Source organism: Bos indicus x Bos taurus, chromosome 19, assembly GCF_003369695.1.
Source record: "Bos indicus x Bos taurus breed Angus x Brahman F1 hybrid chromosome 19, Bos_hybrid_MaternalHap_v2.0, whole genome shotgun sequence".
Taxonomy (NCBI): domain Eukaryota; kingdom Metazoa; phylum Chordata; class Mammalia; order Artiodactyla; family Bovidae; genus Bos; species Bos indicus x Bos taurus.
Window position 1 is genome coordinate 58,368,515 of NC_040094.1, and position 21,330 is coordinate 58,389,844.

The following is a 21,330-nucleotide window of genomic DNA, read 5'->3' on the forward strand; positions in this document are numbered from 1 at the left end:
GGAAGCCGACCAGATCGCAGCAGGGGAGGGAGGAAAAGGCCAGGTGGAGAGAGAGCCAGCTGGGGAGGGGGCAGAACGCACCCCCTCTATGCCCGCGCGCTCGTTTCCTTCTGTCAGCCAGCTCTGCTGTCTCCGTCACTTCTGATGTCCTGGACTGCCCTGCGGTGGCCCTCCTGGGCCTTCCTCTCAGCCCCTCTGCCAAGCCCCCAGTGAGCCATCAGGGAGGGAGTGGGGACAGTGTCCAGGGGGAAAGCCTTTGTGCCAGTCATTCCCGTTTGCTCTCAGACCCGCGTTTCACGATTCCCCAGACCACTCAGCGTCACAGGGGGCTGGTCACAGCAGGTGGCTCCAGACTGGATTTAGCTGATGCTATAGACTGAATGTTTGTGTTCCCCCAAATTTAGAGTTGAAACCTAGCCCCCACCCAAGGCGACAGTGTTCAGAGGTGAGCCCTTTGAGAGCTGATTAGGGTGGAGCCTTCATGAATGGGATTAGTGCCCTTCTAAAGGAGACCCCGGAGAGATCCATAGCCTCTTCTGCCGCGTGTGGACAGAGCTGTCTAACCAGAAAGTGGGCCTTCACCAGACATCAAAGCAGCCTTGATCTTGGACTTCCAGTCTCCACACTTATGAGAAATAAATACTTGCTGTGTAAGCCCCCAGACTCTGATGTTTTTTGTCATAGCAGCCTGAACAGGTAAGATAGCCAGTGAGGTCCTGGTGAGACGTTGGAGGGCAGGAGGGAGGGAGGGAGATTTCAGGCTATTTCACCTGCACTGTGGTGTCTCCTTGTTACTTTGGCTTTTTATTTATTTTTTAAAAACTTTGTATGTTCTATTGGGATGTAGCCAAGTAACAATGTTGTGATAGCTTCAGGAGAACAGTGAAGTGACTCAGCCATACATATATATGTATCCATTCTCCCCCAAACTCCCCTCCCATGCAGGCTGCCATATGACATTGAGCAGAGTTCCCTGTGCTCTGTGGTAGGACCTTGTTGGTTATGTGCCAGCTCTTTTTAGATGAGCCCACCAGCTTCAAGCCCACCACCCCACTCTAGTACTCTTGCCTGGAAAATCCCATGGATGGAGGGCCTGGTGGGCTGTAGTCCATGGGGTCGCGAAGAGTCGGACACGACTGAGCGACTTCACTTTCACACTTTCACCAGCTTCCATGGGGACACACCTTTAAGCCCTGTCCCTTCTCCCTGGGGTGTCAGGAGCTTCCTGTTCCTGCTAACTGCTGAGTAGCCTCACCATCCGCTTTCTGGCTTCTCTGTTGTTCCTTTACTGGTATAACCATGAAGTGAAGTGAAGTGAAGTCACTCAGCTGTATCCAACTCTCTGCAAGCCTATGGACTGTAGTCTGCCAAGCTCCTCTGTCCATGGGATTTTCCAGGCAAGAATACTGGTGTGGGCTGCCACTTCCTTCCCTGCGTAAATCTCTCCCTTTTTTGCTTCTCAGAGTGGTGTTTGTCTCCTGCCTGGAAATGGATGCTGCCGCCATCTAACTGTGCCTCTGGCAAACCTGTAATCAAACTCTCCTTCGGCCACCAGTAGACTGTGTGAGCATGGGCTAGTCACTGTCCCTCTCTGGGCTTTGCCTTTCGTATCTGTAAAAGGCAGGGGGGGGTCCAGATAGCAGCCCCTGAGGAACCTGGGACTCTCTGTCAGGGGGATCTGGGGCTTGTCTGTGTGCTTTCCTGGGGTGCGTGGATCTCCTGGGGGTGATCCACCATCACACCCTGACCTTCCAAAGCCGTCTCCACCTCTACCTGGGAGGGAGTGAGAGATCCGCTTGTGAGACTTGACTTCAGCCCTGAAGCTTATTCCGAATTCTTGCAGGACTCACACCAGGACCAGGGTGGTAGGATTACCCCTACTGGGCACTGGGAACCGTGGACAGTTTCCAGAAGGATCTCTCTCCCACAAGGTCAGGGACAGTGGTGGAGGGGCAAGAGCACACGTTGATGAAGTCTGTCTGGAGACTCTTGAGGTCCCTTCCCCCAGGAACCTACCTCTCACCTGTCCCGGGGAAGATAGCTGTCACCGCAGGGGCTGGGGAGGAGGCAGAGAGGAGAGAGCTGGGAGGGATGGAACGGCACTGAGATCGGAGCCGAGCTGCAGCCTTGTTTTGGGTTTGAAATGCCCAAGCTGTTAATTTGAGAATAATCAATGCTAATTTACACATATCTGGTTGCCATAGCAGGTTATCTGTTTCCCATCAAGATACCCCAGAAGTTCTGGCAACTCTTCTCAGTAGCTGCCCCACCTTCCTGCTCCCCCGCTCAGAGATGCAGGGGGCCAGTTCAGCCAGAGGAGAGAGCAGCCCCCACCCGTCCTGCCCTCAGGGTCCAGCCCCAGCTGCAGCAGTGGGCTGCAGGAACCCCAGGGCGCAGGAGGGGGGTTCCTGGGGGCTGGCCAATGGAGCCCAGGAGGAGGAGAATTAAGCAAAAGTGCAAATTATCCAAACCCGTGATTAACATTTCTTCCAAATCTGCATGAATATTAAAAAGCAAACCCACCCCGGTCCCCACACAATGAATTCTGCATGAATCTTAAGATAAATCGTTTGGATAACTTAGCGGCAGCTGTACTCCCCTGCTACCAACTGCCTCCCCAAATCATTTCAAGGCTGGTAAAAGGAGGCGAGTAATGGGGGGCCAGGGGCTGTGGGGGGGGCTAGGAGGGAGCAGAAGAGGAGCAAGTCATGGGGGGTAGGTACCTGTGCTGGCAGCTGGGCCGGGCCTGGCATCCGGCTGAGGGTGAGGAGTGGGCTTCTCAAAGCCAGGGTGGCTGGAGGGCCACGAGATGGAGTGACTGTGGAACCTTACTGAGGATCACTTCCTCGTGTTTCCGGGAGCTGGGGACCCCTCCCCGGGTGTCCTGGGGTGCCTGCTTCATCCTTCCCCTTCTCCTAAGAAGAAAACCAGCTCAGTGAGTCCTCAAGTCATGCCCAGTCCTCCTGGAGGCTGGTGGTTCTCAACCAGGGGTGTATTTGCCACCCGCCCCTCCCCAAGGGACATTCAGCAATATCTGGAGTTATTTTTTAAAGTTTTTTTTTCTGGTAATGGGGACCATTTTTAAGTCTCTGTTTGTTACAATATTGCTTCTGGTTTATGCTTTGGTTTTTTTGGCCCCGAGGCACGGGGGGTCTTAGCTCCCCAGATCAGATCAGTCGCTCAGTCGTGTCCGACTCTTTGCGACCCCATGAATCGCAGCACGCCAGGCCTCCCTGTCCATCACCAACTCCTGGAGTTCACTGAGACTCATGTCCATCGAGTCAGTGATGCCATCCAGCCATCTCATCCTCTGTCGTCCCCTTCTCCTCCTGCTCCCAACCCCTCCCAGCATCAGAGTCTTTTCCAATGAGTCAACTCTTCGCATGAGGTGGCCAAAGTATTGGAGTTTCAGCTTTAGCATCATTCCTTCCAAAGAAATCCCAGGGCTGATCTCCTTCAGAATGGACTGGTTGGATCTCCTTGCAGTCCAAGGGACTCTCAAGAGTCTTCTCTGACACCACAGTTCAAAAGCATCAATTCTTCAGCGCTCAGCCTTCTTCACAGTCCAACTCTCACATCCATACATGACCACAGGAAAAACCATAGCCTTGACTAGACGAACATTTGTTGGCAAAGTAATGTCTCTGCTTTTGAACATGCTATCTAGGTTGGTCATAACTTTCCTTCCAAGGAGTAAGCGTCTTTTAATTTCATGGCTACAGTCACCATCTGCAGTGATTTTGGAGCCCAGAAAAATGAAGTCTGACAGTGTTTCCACTGTTTCCCCATCTATTTCCCATGAAGTGGTGGGACTGGATGCCATGATCTTCATTTTCTGAATGTTGAGCTTTAAGCCAACTTTTTGACTCTCCACTTTCACTTTCATCAAGAGGCTTTTGAGTTCCTCTTCACTTTCTGCCATAAGGGTGGTGTCATCTGCATATCTGAGGTTATTGATATATCTCCTGGCAATCTTGATTCCAGCTTGTGTTTCTTCCAGCCCAGCGTTTATCATGATGTACTCTGAATATAAGTTAAATAAACAGGGTGACAATATACAGCCCTGACGTACTCCTTTTCCTATTTGGAACCAGTCTGTTGTTCCATGTCCAGTTCTAACTGTTGCTTCCTGACCTGCATACAGATTTCTCAAGAGGCAGGTCAGGTGGTCTGGTATTCCCATCTCTTTCAGAATTTTCCATAGTTTATTGTGATCCACACAGTCAAATGCTTTGGCATAGTCAATAAAGCAGAAATAGATGATTTTCTGGAACTCTCTTGCTTTTTCCATGATCCAGCGGATGTTGGCAATTTGATCTCTGGTTCCTCTTGCCTTTTCTAAAACCAGCTTGAACATCTGGAAGTTCACAGTTCACATATTGCTGAAGCCTGGCTTGGAGAATTTTGAGCATTACTTGACTAGCGTGTGAGATGAGTGCAATTGTGCGGTAGGTTGAGCATTCTTTGGCATTGCCTTTCTTTGGGATTGGAATGAAAACTGACCTTTTCCAGTGCTGTGGCCACTGCTGAGTTTTCCAAATTTGCTGGCATATTGAGTGCAGCACTTCCACAGCATCATCTTTCAGGATTTGGAATAGCTCAACTGGAATTCCATCACCTCCACTAGCTTTGTTCATAGTGATGCTTTCTAAGGCCCACTTGACTTCACATTCCAGGATGTCTGGCTCTAGGTGAGTGATCACACCATCGTGATTATCTGGGTCATGAAGATCTTTTTTGTACAGCTCCCCAACGAGGCAATGAATCTGCACCCCTTGCATTGCAAGGGAAAGTCTTAACCACTGGACCGCCAGGGAAGGGAAGTCCCTGGAGATGTTTTTGATTTTCTTGACTGGGAAGACGGCGCTACTGGCATCCAGTGGGTAGAGGCCACAGATGGTGCTAAGTGCATAACCACGCCCAGGACACTCTGTCCTCCAACAATGAGGAGCGATCTGGCCCCAAATGTCAATAGTGTGAAGGCTGAGACCCTCCTCCAGGGGTGCCCGCCTCACCTTGGTGTCTGGGCTCCCCCTTGGAGGCGTTTAGTCTTTCTCCCAACCTACCTGTGAGGTAGACGGGACTTGCTCTGGGGCCCTGGGTGGAGGCTGGAAGTGGGGCTTTGCGTTCTGCAGAGAGACCACATCGGTGTCACTGCTGTCGTTTGCTAGGCAGGGTGTGTGGATGGCATCAGACTCGCGAGCAGAGTTAAGTGAGCCAGCGGGCTTCCGCGATAGTGCTGGTAGTAAAGAACCCGCCTGCCAATGCAGGAGACATAAGAGACGCAGGTTTGATTCCTGGGTTGGAAAGATCCCCTGGAGGAGGGCATGGCAACCAACTCACAGTATTCTCGCCCGGGAAATTCCATGGACAGAGGAGCCTGGTGGGCTATAGTCCATGGGGTCGCAGAGAGTTGGGCACAACTGAGGGAGTGACCACACACACACACACACACACATGGGAACCAGCGTGGGGTGGGGTAGGATCCAGGAGCCAGCAGGAGCCGGGACACTTTACCATGTGTGGGTCCAAAGGCGCACGGGCAGGGGTGACGTTATGGGAGCCTGCCAAGCCCTGAGCCACAAAGAAGGGGCCGTCCAACGCAGCGTGGCCCTGGTGGAAAGCGCGCCAGGACAGCAGCAGGCACGGAGGCAGTGGGTGGAATACACACCCCAACCTCTCTCTCTTTCCACCCTAGTCTCACGCCAGTGCTTTTGATTGGCCAAACCCAGCTAGGAGGCAGGGAACACGAGGTCCCAGCTTGGGGAGGGGTGGGAGGGATTGGGACATTGGGATTGATGTATATACACTGCTGCTGCTGCTAAGTCGCTTCAGTCGTGTCCGACTCTGTGCGACCCTATGGACAGCAGCCCACCAGGCTCCTCTGTCCACAGGATTCTCTAGGCAAGAACACTGGAGTGGGTTGCCATTTCCTTCTCCAGTATATACACTGCTATGTCTAAAGCAGATGTCTACTGAGAACCCATTGTACCGCACAGGGACCTCTACTCGGGGCTCTGTGATGACCTAAATGGGAAGAAAGTCCAAAAAAGAGGGGATGTATGTATACATACGGCTGATTCACTTTGCTGTACAGTAGAAACAATCACAACATGTAAAGCAAATATACTCCAATAAAAATTAAAAAAACAAAAGCCCCAGTCGATCTAGTCTGTAGAGGCACAGAGCAGAGGGGAGAAGAAAGAATGGCTTTAGGGTGGTGGGGGAAGTGGGGGAGAGTGGGATGGAGAGCACCCAGCACCCAGCATGCAGCACCCAGCGCTATCCAAACCGAGGAAAGACAGCCAGGGGGCACCCAGGAAACTGCTCCCAGGTGCTCAGCACCCAGAACAGAGCAGTTGAAGAAACTCCGCTCAACAACTCACATCATAAGCATGGGTGGATCAGTGCAAAACGTCTCTTGGAAAATTCTAGGCTCTTTTCCAGTGGTAGCTCGAGGGTGAAAATGTTACGATCCACCAGGGAGGCTATCTCTGAGAGAGAACTTCAGTGATCCCATGGCCCTCTGGGATTCCATTCACAAAAACGCAGCTTCAGCACAAATTTGCAGAAGCATGTCTGTTGCACCAGGGAATTCCACTTATAATAGAGGGTCAAAGGGAGCAAACACCGCCCTGGCATGCTGGGAGGTGGGAGTAGGTTTCCTGGGGAGGATGGATTGGAGTCTGCAGGACTTACTGGGGATGGGATGTAGGGTGAGGGGAAGAGGCCTCAAGAGGGAATGCTCGGGGCGTCCCTGGTGGCTCAGTGGTAATGAATCCACCTGCCAACCCAGGAGACACGGGTTTGATTCCTGATCCAGAAAAATGCCACCTGCTGCAGAGCCACGATGCCCACGTGCCATAACTACTGAGCCTGCGCTCTAGAGCCCGGGAACCGCAACTACTGAGCCCACGTGCGGTGACCACTGAAGCCCGTGAGCCTAGATAGAGCCTGTGGCCCACAGCAAGGGGAGCCACGGCAATGAGAAGCCTGCGCATAGCACCTAGAGAGTAGCTCCCGACCCCGGCCACCACTAGAGAAAAGCCCGTGCGGCAGTGAAGACCCAGCACAGCCGAATAAACAAACAAACGCATGTATGTATATTTCAGAAAGTGATACAGACTGTTTAATAAAGAAAAGAGTGAATGCTCAGGTTCTTGGTGGACCGTGATGGCGCCTCCGGACGCAAGCGTGGCTGGGGCAGGGCTGGCCTTCAGGTTCTGCTGGGCTCCTCTGCTCTGGGGGAGACGACCACCTCCTGGGCCTGGGGGCAGTGTCTCGGCCGTGGGCAGCTCCCTCCTCTTTCCTAAGGTGTGCCTGGTGCTGGCTTCTCCTCTCTGGCCACAGGGAGGATGGCAGGGTGGGCAGAGGGGCTGGGATACCTGAGAGGAGCTTGTCCCAGAGAGTGAGAAGGGCCCCAGGGGTAAGTACAGCAGAGCAGTTACCTCCTGTTTCCCATTTGAAGCAGCAACCTAACAAGAAATAGACAAACAGGAGCGCTTTCCAGCTCAGCGGGGGGATGGGGGTAGTGAATTAAAATCCTATTATAAAAGCACTGTGGAGGCTGCTGGCAGCCTTGCTGATGCTCGTTTACGCCAATGCACACACACCAAAGCCTTCATCGGCAGGACGCGGGCCACACAGACGGCCATGGAAAGAACTCTGGAGCTAAATCAACCTGGTTTCACCAGGTGCTGCCTTGGAGCTGTGACCTTGAGCAAAGGGCTGGACCCTCCTTAATCTCCACCGAAGCTCTCCCTCTCTGCAAGGTCTCCTCCGTCCGCCCTCCAGCTCTCTGCCCTCATCCACCTGCTCTGCACCTGCCTCTGAGGACAGCATCTGAGGACCCGGCCCCTTTGAGGAGCTCAGGGGCGGGCCAGAGAGGGGAGGACTTGTGAGCCTCTCCCTGCCGAGGGATGGTGAGAGGGTAGCCCTTTCCCGTGTCACCCGCGTCTCCGAGTTCTTCCTGTGGCTCCTCAACGTCCCTCCCATCCGAGGCCCCGGGTGCATCAGCCCCGTCTTTTGGGTCCCCGTAGTCTTGTCCCATCTCTGTCTTTTCATCATTGGTCCTTTCGTCACTGCTGTGCCAGCAGCTTCCTGCCAGGACCCTGCCAGTCCACACACCACACGGGACCGGAGTTGCTGTTGGCAGTGACAACTTAAGGAAAATGTGGCATGCAGTGGGGTTGTGGGGAGTCCGGGGGGCACTCAGGAGGCGAAGAGCCGGGTGGTGCAGTGGTCAGGTGCCTGGATTGTCTGGGATTTTTAATCCCAACTCTGCCGTGTGGCGACCTGCTGTGAAGCTGTGGACAACTTGTTCCTCTCTCTGTGTCTTCATTTTTGCCTCCATAAGATAATGATGGTGATGATGAGGACAGTGATGATGCTATTGACAAAAATAGGATCAAATGAGTAAATCTGTGTAGTGATTTTTTAAAAAGACTATTTATCTATGAATATTATCTTTGGCCGTGCTGGGTCTTTGTTGATGCGTGTTGGGCTTTCTTTAGCTGTAGCAGGCAGGGCCTACTCCGTTGTGGTGCCCAGGCTTCTCACTGCAGTTTCCTTTCTTGCGGCAGAGCACGGGGCTCTAGGCACACAGGCTTCAGTGGATGTGGTGCACGAGCTTAGTTGGCCCCTGGCATGTGGGATCTTCCCGAACCAGGGATCGAACCCGTGTCCCCTGCATTGGCAGGTAGCTTCTTAACCACTGGACCATCAGGGAAGTGCCCGTGTAGAGTTTTAAAGAACACTATAAGCCATTAGAAATATTCGAGATTACTTTTTATGGCCTTGTGTTCTCATAAAACGCATCTTCTTCCAGGTCACAGGAAAGGTGTAGTCAGCAATCAACCTCCCTCTATCTTTGAATAATGTGATTGCGACACTTTCTGGGCTGGTTAGAAGGATCTTGAAGCCATCCACTCCTGAGAGCGCTAGTGAGGATGGGAGACTCCAGCCATGGGTATCCCTGGTTCCCGGCTAGACTACGGCTTGCTGAAGAGTATGGTTTGTTTTCAGTTCAGTTCAGTTCAGTTCGGTAGCTCAGTCATGTCCGACTGTTTGCAACCCCATGAATCGCAGCATGCCATGCCTCCCTGTCCATCACCAACTCCTGGAGTTCACTCAGACTCATGTCCATCGAGTCGGTGATGCCATCCAGCCATCTTATCCTCTATCGTCCCCTTTTCCTCCTGCCCCCAATCCCTCCCAGCATCAGAGTCTTTTCCAATGAGTCAACTCTTCGCATGAGGTGGCCAAAGTACTGGAGTTTCAGCTTTAGCATCATTCCTTCCAAAGAACACCTAATATTTACTTATTTGGCTGTACCAAGGCTTAGTTGCCGTACTTGAGATTTTTAGTTGCAGGATGTGAGCTCTTAGTTGTGTCATATGGGACCTAGTTCCCTGACCAGGGATCAAACCCGGCACCCCTCCACTGAGAGCATGGAGTCTTAGCCACTGGACCGGCAGGGAAGTCCCTAAAGGGTATGTTTGTTCACAAATGTGTATCAAGGGCCTAATATAAGTCAGGTACCATGCAGAGCCTTGGGGATTCTGTGTTAGATTCACAGGACTCTCCTGTCTTGGGTCATTCAATGAGGATCAGAAAAAAACCCCTGAGCCTTAGTGACCAGGTTTACAACACCCACGTAGGACAGAAGGCAAGTGTCCATGGCTTTTGGGGTTTTCGCTGCTGGGAAGAATTTGGAAAGGGCTTCGAGAAATAGCTATGTTCTAAAGACATCACATGCCACATCCATCTCCTTTCGTTGGACTTGTCTTCAGAGGAGAGGGCTAGCGTGACTGTAGACAGAAGCCATCCCTTTCTCTGGAGAGGGTTCATGAATTTTTTTTCTTTTGGCCATGCTGTGTGGCATGTGGGATCTTAGTTCCCCAATCCATGCTCCCTGCAGTGGAGTCTTAAACACTGGACCTCCAGGATGTCCTGGATCCATGAATTTTAACTACTGTCACCATCAGTCACCACCACCAGCAGCACCAGCAGCACCAGCACCACCAGCTCCGCCATAATCACCGTGACCATGACCACCATCAGTACCACCACTGCCACCGTGACCATCTCAACGACAAAAGTAAAACGGCTCTTCCCATTTTGGTGTCTTCTTTTCAGGACAGAAGAGGGCCCAGCTGGGTCCTGTACCTTCTCTCTTAGGTTCTTTGTTCTTAGGTCAAGAAATGGGTTCTCCTCTTGTCCCCAGGAGGAGAGTAAAGGGAAAGGGTGCTCCAGACAAAATCCTGAAGTGAAGCATCCAGATAAGAGGTCAGGCTGCTAGAGTGGGTCCTAAATTCCGTGACATGTGTCCTTATAAAAGGAAGACAGAAAGAGATTCGAGACTCAGTTCCCTGGGGGCTCGGATTGTAAAGAATCTGCCTGCAGTGCAGGAGACAGGGGTTTGATCCCCGGGTCAGGAAGATCCCCTGGAGAAGGGAATGGCAACCCATTCCAGTATTCTTGCCTAGAGAATTCCATGGACAGAGCAGACTGGTGAGCTATATAGTCCATGGGGTTGCAAAGAGTCGGGCATGACTGAGTGACTAACACAGAGGAAGGAGGCCATGTGAAGGCAGGGGCAGAGATGGGAGGAGTGCAGCCAGAAACCAAGGATGGCTGGAGCCTCCGAGAAGCTGCAAGAGGCGAGGAAGGACTCTACCCTAGAGACATCATACAGAGCGTGGACCTGACACCTGGATTTCAGACTCTAACCTGACCAACTGTGACAGCATCAGGTCAAGCTGCTTGAAGCCACTAAGTATGCAGAGATTTGTTACAGCAGCCCCAGAAAACTAATTCAGAAGGCGAAGGCTAAGGTGTACAAGCTTTCTTTTCAAGATAATGAAAAGGTTCTCAAATTGATTGTGGTAATGGCTACACACCTCAGTGTAAGTATGGGAAGTCTTTGAATTATACACTTTATTATTGTTATTACTAAATTTTAATTGATTTATGGCTGTGCTGGGTCTTCATTGCTGCTTGTGGGCCTTCTCGGGCTGCAGCAAATGGGGGCTACTCTCTATTGCGGTCTGAGGACTTCTCTTGCTATGGAGCATGGGCTGCAGGGGAGCAGGCTTCAATAGTTGTGGCGCATGAGCTTAGTCGCCTCTTGGCAGGTGAAGTCTTCCTGGATCAGGGATCGAACACATGTCCCTTGCATTCACAGGCAGACTCTTAACCACTGGACCACCAGCAAAGTCTCTGAACTATACACTTTAAATGGCTGAATTACTGTGCCTTCCAGGTCTACTGTATTTTTCTGCTTCTCTGTATATTCATTCTGTTAATTTTTGAGAGTTTGATATTGAGACTCCAACTAAAAAACTTAATTTATCTACTTAAAGAAATAATTGCAATACATAGTAAAACTATATGTAATCTTGTTCTGTATTTTCCAAGTCTCCCATAAATGTGTTAGCATACTTTCATAATTTAAAAAATAAAAATTAAAAAATAAACAGGTGAATTATATGGAATGCAAGTGACATCACAATAAAACCATTAGGAAAAGAAAGTGGTCAGGGGGTTTGCTTATCTTTCAGCAAGACAGTGGCAGAGGCAGAACCAGAAGACAGAGCATTTTCCTTCTGAGCCCTGGGCTGTCCACACTGGACAGCTTTTGTTTCTGCCGATCCGTGGCGGTGTCCGGGTCCCTAATCTCCTGGGCCATCAGGAGGCGGTGTGTTCAGACAATAGAAACCCCAGTCTTGCCCCTTTCTCATGCGTCTTAGCATGCTGTCCCACTTTTGTCTTGCTGTTTTTCCGTCGCTAAGTCATGTCTGACTCTTTGCGACCCCATGGACTGCAGCATGCTAGACTTCCCTATCCTTCACTGTCTCCCAGAGTTTGCTCAGACTCATGTCCATTGAGTCGGTGATGCCATCCAACCATCTCATCCTCTGTCATCTCCTTTTCCTCCCGCCTTCAATCTTTCCCAGCGTCAGGGTCTTTTTCAAATGAGTCAGCTCTTTGCATGGTCAGGTAGCCAAAGTATTGGAGCTTCAGCTTCAGCATCAGTCCTTCCAATGAATATTCAGGATTGATTTCCTTTAGGATTGACTGGTTTGATCTGCTTGCTGTCCAAGGGACTCTCAAAAGTCTTCTCCAGCACCACAGTTCAAAAGCATCAATTCTTTGGCCCTCAGCCTTCTTTACGGTCCAACTTTCACACCTGTACATGACTACTGGAAAAACCATAGCTTTGACCAGATGGACCTTTGTTGGCAAAATGATATCTCTGTGAGCATGCTGTGTAAGTCTGTCATAGCCTTTTTCCAAGGAGCAAGCGTCTTTTAATTTCATGGGGGCAGACCCCGTCCACAGGAGTTTTGGAGCCTTTTCCCATCCTTGGGTTTTACGCCCTCCACTTCTCCCCACCACCTCCCTTTGTGTACCAGCTTCAGCCTCCCTTTCCGTCACCTCCTCCAAGCTGTAAACCTCCAGGGGTGGAATCCATTTCCAACACCTCAGATGTCTGGGGAATTGAAAGCACAGGAAAATATTTCCTAGATCTAAATTACACCGACCCCGGAAGGCTGAACTTGCAGTATAATCCAGGTTATGAATTGTAAATCAGACGCCATGCAAAGTACTTGCAGAAATTCAATAAAGCTCCTGCTCCCAGCGCAGCAAAGCCCGGCCTAGGAAAACAGGAGGAGTCAGCTGGGGCTAGAACGAAGGAAAGGAAGGTTGTGATGGGAGGGAGGGCAGAGGGGCCAGGGCTGGCCCTGCCTGGCATTCCTTGCCAAGGCTCTCGTGGCCAGGAGCTGCCCAGCTTCCTGTTGTCAGGGTCAAGAGGTCTCCGTGGTCTTTGGATGACACGCCCTCCAAGATTTAAACCAACCTTGCAAATAAGAATGCTCTATTTACCAGCCTGCACGAGGGAGGCTTTTCATGGCGTAAGCTGTCAGGCTGCCTGCAACGCAGATTGTTTCCGGCGGGTCTGTAGCGGGTGACAGTCGCTGATGTGTATGTCGTCTATGTAGTTCATATCAGTGCCCTGCTTGATATAAAATTTACTTCCCGTTTTAAAAAAGTAAATTTATCTGTATATTTTCGGTTGTCCTGGGTCTTTGTTGCTGCGCAGATTTTCTCTAGTTGCGGCAATTGGGGGCTACCTTCTCGCTGCCGTGCACAAGCGTCTCACCGCAGTGGCTTCTCTTGTTGCAGAGCATGGGGCTCGAGGGCCCGCGGGCTTCAGCACTTGCAACTCCTGGGTTCGAGAGCAGAGACTCAGTAGTTGTGATGCCTGCGTTTAGCTGCTCCTCAGCAAGTGGAATCTTCCCCGATCCAGGATCGAACCCATGTCTCCTGCATTAGCAGGCAGATTCTTTACCACTGAGCCCGCAGGGAAGCCCTAAAATTTATTTTCATCTCTGTTACTCTGGGGATCCATGGGTGTAGCCACCCCTTAGAATGGTGAAGGACATGCACTGTTCATTGGTCTTATCCAAGAGGTTTTTTTTAAAATTTATTTTCTTTATTATTTATTTGGCTGTGCTGGCCCTTGGCTGCAGTGCATGGAGGCTTTTCTTGTTGAGGAGCATGGGCTTGAGTGCGTGGGCTTCAGTAACTGAAGCACGTGGCTTCCTTGCCCCACAGTGTGTGGAATCTTAGTTCCCTGACCAGGTATTGAACCCGTGTCCCCTGTATTGGAAGGCAGATTCTTAACTGCTGGACCACCAGGGAACATCCCTCCGAGAGTTCTGTGCAGAAGGGAAGTTGATGGGCAAATGACACCACTCTGTGGCTGGAAGTGGGGGGCATATGGGGGGCTGGAAGAGCTTTTATGTTGCAAGGATTCTAAGAGAAAGGACTCAGGGAGAAACTGGGGGAGGTAGTTACTTCTGACCCAGCTGCCAGGGCTGGAGGTGCACAGAGGCTCAGCGGTGGTTCTGGGTTTTGGGAAGGCCATTTTGTGTATAGTTACATTTCTGGGGCACTCATTAGTCATAGAAGCCCAGGATGAGCTGCTTTCAGTGATCTTCATCTCTTCCTTGGTCTTCTGGCCATTAGACAGTCCCCCCCTCCCCAAATGTCCCACTCACTCGAGGATCAAAGAAAAATAATAAGTTGGTGGAGATCAGGTTTCTCTGCTCAAACCTGGCTTTGCAGTGTTCCACCACATGTGCATAGATGACCCTTGTGGGTGACCATGGATTCATTTCACATCCACAGAGGCCCACCTGCTGGGCACTGTGCCATGTGCCAGGGATATCGAGATAAAATGAAGTCCTTCCTTGAGCAGGTCTGATGGGGATGAGTTGAGTCCTTTATCCATTCCCCCCAGAAATGCTCAGAAGACCCGCATCCTAGGCACACACTGTACCAGCTTCTGGGCAGAGCGGGTGCTGCCCCTGGTCCCAGCGGGTCTACGGAGCTGGTATAATAAAGAAGGCTTGAACTGCCTGTGTTGGGAGGGGAGATGTAAACTTGGGGCTTGAGGAGCCCCGAACGTTCCCAGCCTATAAATAGTCATGATGAGGAGGATGTGGAAAGCCTCCTCTTTGGTGCTTAGGGCTCTGCCAGGCAATTAAAATGCGGCACCACACGTGGCTGTAATGAGGATACCAGGAACATCGGAGGAGCCCTAGCTCCCGGGCTTCACCCTGTAGGACAAGCCTCATCAGCAAGGCCTGGCCAGGGAGAGCTCAGTGCAGCCTTTTTCCCATAGGAAGATCTCGCTCTCTTTCCCATCGTTCCCTGCTTTCCACCCTCAGAACACGGAGAGAGTGCAGTGCAATGATATGAACCTGGGAAAGAAATCTACAGGCGTAGGTGGCTCAGCTCTTTGCTGAGGAGTGTGGGGGATCTTTGGGGAGCGTGGCCCCCGTGATCCCCACATCCTGATGTTCACGCACGTGTGTAATCCACTCCCCCTCCCCCAACCCCCAATCATGCCTGAGTGTGGCTCAGTTTAGAGACTTTCTTCTAGCCAACAGAGCACAGCAAAGGGAATGAGACGTCCCTTCTGTGATTTGGCTACATAAGGTTGCGATTTGTCTTGTTAGCAGATTCCATTGCCTTCTTGGCTCACGTGTTTTGAGGAGGCAAGCCAGCATGTTGGAGAGATTCATGTGGCAAGCAACTAAGGATGTCCCTCGAAACAGCCAGGTAGGGACTGAGACCCTCCATCCAATAATCCTGCAGGAACTGAATCCTGCCAGCAACCACGTGAGCTTGGACACGAATCCTTCCCCAGTCAAGCCTTCAGATGAGACCCCAGTTCCAGCTGACACCTGCATAGCAGCCTTAAGACAGAGGGCCCAGGAGCCATGCCTGGACCCCTGATCACAGAAACTGTGAGAAAGTAATTGCGCGTTTTAAGCCTCGGAGTTTTGGTATAAGTTGTTGCCCAGCAGTTGAAAACTAATACAGCAAATTATTTAACCAGTCAGTTTTGACATTTCTCATCTGTAAACAGTTATAATCTGACTACCTTTCAGGGTTGCAGAGAGGATTCACTCATTAGTCGCATGTAAGGTGCATCGTGGGGCTTCCCAGATGACTCCTGCATTGCCTACAATGTAGGAGATGCTGGTTTGATCCTTGGGTTGGGAAGATCCCCTGAAGGAGGGCATGGCAACCCATGCCAGTATTCTTGCCTGGAGAATCCCATGGACAGAGGGGTCTGGAGGGCTACAGTCCATGGGGTCACAGAGTTGGACACGACTGAGTGACTGAGTATGAACGAAAGATGTGTCAAAGTACAGAACTGGGGACCCAGGACACAGGGTAGCAGCTTCGCTGTTAATTTACATTATCCTGAATAATAATGGCTGTTGTGGGCCACTGTGTTTAGAACCCTCTAGCTGGCCTGCCCTTAACGCACACATATTTATGCAGCTCACTCACTCCTGCCTGGCCCCGTCCCAGCTGTATCCACGAGAATACCAACGAGATCACATACAGAGTCTCAGTAACAGCGTCCGCCGACGTTTCATAAAGAGCTTTCTAGTTTACAAGCCTCGCTAACGTTGCACTCACTTGACAGACAAAGTAGGATCAGGGTCTTTAAAATTTTTTTTCCTTGCTGTATATCTTCAGAAAGAACAGTACCCGTGTTCCTACTTTCGGCACCTTGGTCTAGTTTTTGCCTCTCAAGGATCTTAAACAACCACTGAAGGTCGGAGGTGGAAGGGGCCTTTTCCCTTTCTTAAAAAATTGAAGTAAAATTCTTGTAAGCTAACACCAACCATTTAAAAGTGTACAAGGACTTCCCCGGTGGTCCAGCGGTAAGGAATCCACCTTCCAATGCAGAGGATATGTGTTTGATCCCCCGTCTGGGTAGAATCCACACGCCAGAGAAACTAAGCCTGTGCTCCACACCACTGAGCCCTGGAGACCACGCTCCGCGACAAGAGAAGCCACCACAGGGAGAAGCCTGCCCGTCGCAACTGGAGAAAGCCCTCGCGCAGCTACGGAGACCCAGCACAGCCCAAAATGAAAAAGTAACTAAACAAAAGAGAAGTGGTGGAAAGCCCAACTGGGCTACATTTATTTAAAAAAAAAAAAAAAAAACTAGAAATACAAAGATAAAAGTGTACAAGGCAGGACGTCCTCAGCGGTTCAGTGGTTAAGACTCCGCATTTCCACTGTGGGTTTGATCCCTGTTCGGGGAACTGAGATCCTGTATGTCTGCCATGCAGCATGGCCAAGAAGAATAAAATAAATAAGTGAGTAAAAGTGTACAGGGCAGGGGCATTTCATACCCTTACAATGTCATGCAGCCATCACCTCTATCTAGTTCCCCCAAAGGACATCCCACACCTATTATCAGATCAGATCAGATCAGATCAGTCGCTCAGTTGTGTCCAACTCTTTGCGACCCCATGAATCGCAGCACGCCAGGCCTCCCTGTCCATCACCAACTCCCGGAGTTCACTGAGACTCACCTATTAGCAGCACCCCAAGACCTCCTCCCCGCCCTAGCTCCTAATCCGCTTCCTGCGCCTCTTCTGGATTTTCACACGAAGGGGGTCACGCAATCCGTGACCTTCCGCGTCGGGCTTCCTTCACTCAGCACGCGGTTTTCGAGGGTCATGCATGTGGCGTCGCGTGTCAGGTCTTTATCCTTGCTTTCAGCCGAGTCATCGTCCATTGTGTGCATGTAACACATTTTGCTGTGGAAGCGGGTCTTTGAAGAGAAGGAAACTGAGGGCTGGCCAGGGTTAGATGAGCCGGCTGCCAAGGCCAGGACCGGGAGGTGCGGTGGTGCCCGTGGGTTATTGTTGGCTCGTGTCTGGGGTCTCCTCCTGGGCCGCCTGCCGGCTCACATTTACCCTTTGTGGTTACGTACGGCCAGTGACCTGATGGCCAAAGTGATGTCAGATGTTTCCAGGGCTGGCCCCCGAAATCTCCCCAACAGCCCTCCCCTCTCTGTCCTTGGACTCGTCCAGCCGGATGTGGAATGACCCAGTGAGGGAGCTGGGCCTGGGGGTCAGTGAGCCATGAGCTGGAAGGAGTCTGGGGTCTAGATGGTGTACATATAGGGCAGCATCTGTTTGCCTCAAGAGTAAACAAGAGACCTTTGTCAGGACAAGGTGCTGCAGTCTTTTTAAAAATCAGCGCTGTGGTTTCGGACCTGGGGCAATGATTCTGTCCCCTCCCCCCACCCCACCCAGGGACGCTTGGCAGTGTCTGGAGGTACATTTGTTTGCCTTTTTCGTTTGTTTGCTTCTCTTTTTGTTAAATTTAATTAAAAAAACTTCCCCTCTTCATCTCTCTTTCTCTCTCTGAATTGGTTCAAATTGATTTTTACTTGGAAGAGATGTGGCATGCTGTAAAGAACCTTTTTCATAGCCTGTGATTTTATTTTTAAAATAACCTTTGCCAGTGAGCCTTAAGCCCTAACAGGAGTTGCTTTCTTTTCCTGGGAATTAGTTTACCAGCTACTTCAGAGATTTTCCTAAGTTCAAACAGGGGTTCAGAGGTTCCCCACCACCGATAATAGTATGTGTGTGTGTGTGCTCAGTCGCTCAGTCCTGTCTGACTCTTTGCAACCCCCCGGACTGTAGCCCACTAATTTCCTCTGTCCATGGGATTCTCTCAGCAAGAATACTGGAGTGGGTTGCCATTTCCTTCCTCAGGGATATTCCTGACTCAGGGATCGAACCTGCGTCTCTTAAGTCTCCTGCGTTGGCAGATGGATTCTTTAGCACTGGAATCACATGTCCCTGAAATGCATTTTATAGAAAACTAACAAAATTTTAAATTGAAGGAAGCTTTTGCTTGCTTTTGCAATTTTTATTCTTTATTTCTGCCATTTAATGGAAAGTGGTGGGGAAAGACAAAAATTTGAAATAAAATTTACAGGAAAGAGGCAATAATCACATTTTATACAATCAAGTTGAATGTAATTTTTAATATTTTATATTGGGATATAGTTGATTTACAATGTATTAGTCTCAGGTGTGCAGCAAAGTGATTCAGTTTTACATATACATCTAGTCATTCTTTTTCAGATTCTTAATTTTTTTTGTTTTGGCTGTACTACGTGGCACTTGGGATCTTAGTTCCTTGACCAGGAATTCAACCCACACTGCTTCATTGGAAGTGTGGAATCCTAAACCCCTGGACTACCAGGGGGTCCTGAAGATACTTTTAATCCTAACCAGGTGATGTAGCTAGTGGATGGAGGCCAGTTCGGTTCAGTTCACTTCAGTCGCTCAGTTGTGTCTGACTCTTTGCGACCCCAAAGACTGCAGACACCAGACCTCCCTGTCCATCACCAACTCCTGGAGTTCACTCAGACTCACGTCCATTGAGTCGGTGATGCCATCCAGCCATCTCATCCTCTGTCATCCCCCTTTCCCCCTGCCTTCAATCTTTCCCAGCATCAGGGTCTTTTCCAAGGAGTCAGTTCTTTGCATCAGGTGGCCAAAGTATTGGAGTTTCAGCTTCAACATCAATCCTTCCAATGAACACCCAAGACTGATCTCCTTTAGGATGGACTGGTTGGATCTCCTTGCAGTCCAAGGGACTCTCAAGAGTCTTCTCCAACACCACAGTTCAAAAGCATCAGTTCTTCGGGGCTCAGCTTTCTTTATAGTCCAACTCTCACATCCATACATGACCACAGGAAAAACCATAGCATTGACTAGACGGACCTTTGTTGGCAAGTAATGTCTCTGCTTTTGAATATGCTGTCTAGGTTGGTCATAGCTTTTCTTCCAAGAAGCAAGCATCTTTTAATTTCATGGCTGCAGTCACCATCTGCAGTGATTTTGGAGCCCCCGAAAATAAAGTCTCTCAATGTTTCTACTGTTTCCCCATCTATTTGCCATGAAGTGATTGGACCAGATGCCATGATCTTAGTTTTCTGAATGTTGAACTTTAAGCCAACTTTTCCACTCTCCTCTTTCACTTTCATCAAGAGACTTTTTAGTTCCTCTTCACTTTCTGCCGCAAGGGTGGTGTCATCTGCATATCTGAGGTTATTGATATTTCTCCCGGCAATCTTGACTCCAGGGATGGAGGCCAGGGATGCAGCTAAATGCTTTGTGATGCACTGGACAGGCTTCCACAACAAAGAAACCCATGTCAGCAGAGCCGCGCTGAGAAGCCCTGCCTCCGCTAGTGCTTCTGTTTTCTAGTTCTGGGTCTTTCTATGCTGTCTGCTCACCTGACCCGAGTGCAGAGCCCTGAAGACCTGCCTGCTGCCCATCGCCTCCTGGCCCTGCCTGACCCCTGATCTGGCTCCTCTTGCTGCAACTTGCTGCAACCTCTTCCATCATCGGACTTGCCACCGGCTCCGTCTCACCTCAGAGACCCCCGCCCCCTGCACCAGGACCCCAGAGTTGCTCTCTACTGGTCCCTCCAGCCCAGCCTTCCTGGACCCTGGAAAGAATGGGTGAATACTGGGCCATGGTCTGGATCCTTCCAACCTGCGTCGGCCTCTCCAGCCTCTTGGACTCATCATCACCTTGCCAGACACTCCCCCGTGTCGCCTTCTTCCCCAAGGCCCTCTCTGGCTGGTAGCCCCTCTGGCCTCTCCGGGACCCCTCAAATGACAGTGTCTGCTGTGGTTTTTGTCCTGCCCACTCCCAGCAGAATGCTGCCTGAGAAATGCATCATCGAAGCTCTAGTTTCTGCCCCACGCTGACGAACAGCTGATCCAATTTTTCTTAATTAGTACCTTTAATTATTAGTAACATTTTTCTTAAGTAGAATTAATTACCCCATCACCAGCTCTGGCCAGCTATGTCTTCTCACCACGGTTTCCCATTGATATGTTCCTACTGAGGCCAAAGCCCCCTCTCCCTCGGAGGGACTGGGGCTCTTGGCAAAGGCTCCCGGGAATGCAGCCCCCCACTTCCTGCACCTGCTGGGGATGCCAGCCAAGGCACCAGAGCAAGCCAGAAATTGCAGGGGGATGTGGCTGAGCCCCAGGTGGCCACACTGTGGGGAGCTGCCCAAAGTGATTAGCATCTTTATTCTTCTGGGCTGAATCTAACCCTGGAAAGGTCCTTTTCTGCACATGGCTGGGAGGTTTCAGATCTGGTGTTCAGCCAAGGGTGGTGGTGAGGGGAAGCAGACTGGAGTTCATCCTCCTTTTCTCGGTTCCTGCTTCAAGGTGGTCAGGAGAGAGGGCAGAGAGGTGGAAGGCCTGGCCCCGGCCCAGCCAGCATTTCTGGATTTTCCCAGGAGCTCCCGCCTTTGGATTCAGACCAGCCACAGCCCATAACCTGCTGGGCGTTGACAACTTGCACTCGCTTCTAAGAGTACCGTTGAATGGGGCTCTAAGCCAGTCAGTCAGGCTGATTGTTTAACCAGTGTTCTGACATTTCATAGTTCCTTAATCCCAAGAGATGCGCTGGGGCAAAACCAGAGCAGGTGTAGAGCTGTCGAAGAAGTATGGGAGTTTTGCCTCCTACACCTGCCTCTCAGAGCTGCTCGAAGAAGTGACCCTGCCTGTCAGCTCCAGCGTTCTCATCTCGGTCCCCCGTCACAAGCATTCTTGTCTTGGTTTTCTTAGACGCAGATCCTGGGAAAGACTGAATGCAGGAGGAGAAGGGGACGACAGAGGCCGAGATGGTTGGATGGCATCACTGACTCAATGGACATGGGTTTGAGAAGTTTGAGCAAGCTCCGGGAGATGGTGAAGGACAGGGAGGCCCAGTGTGCTGCAGTCCACGGGGTCGCAAAGAGTCAGACACGACTGAACGACTGATCAACAACAAAATGGGGGTCGCAGCAGCACCTACCACGAGGCTCAGATGAGTTAATACACGAGCACACTGGGAGTACAGGTTACAGTCAACACGGATAATGACTGTCATTATCACCACCCTCATCAGGATGGTGAAGGAT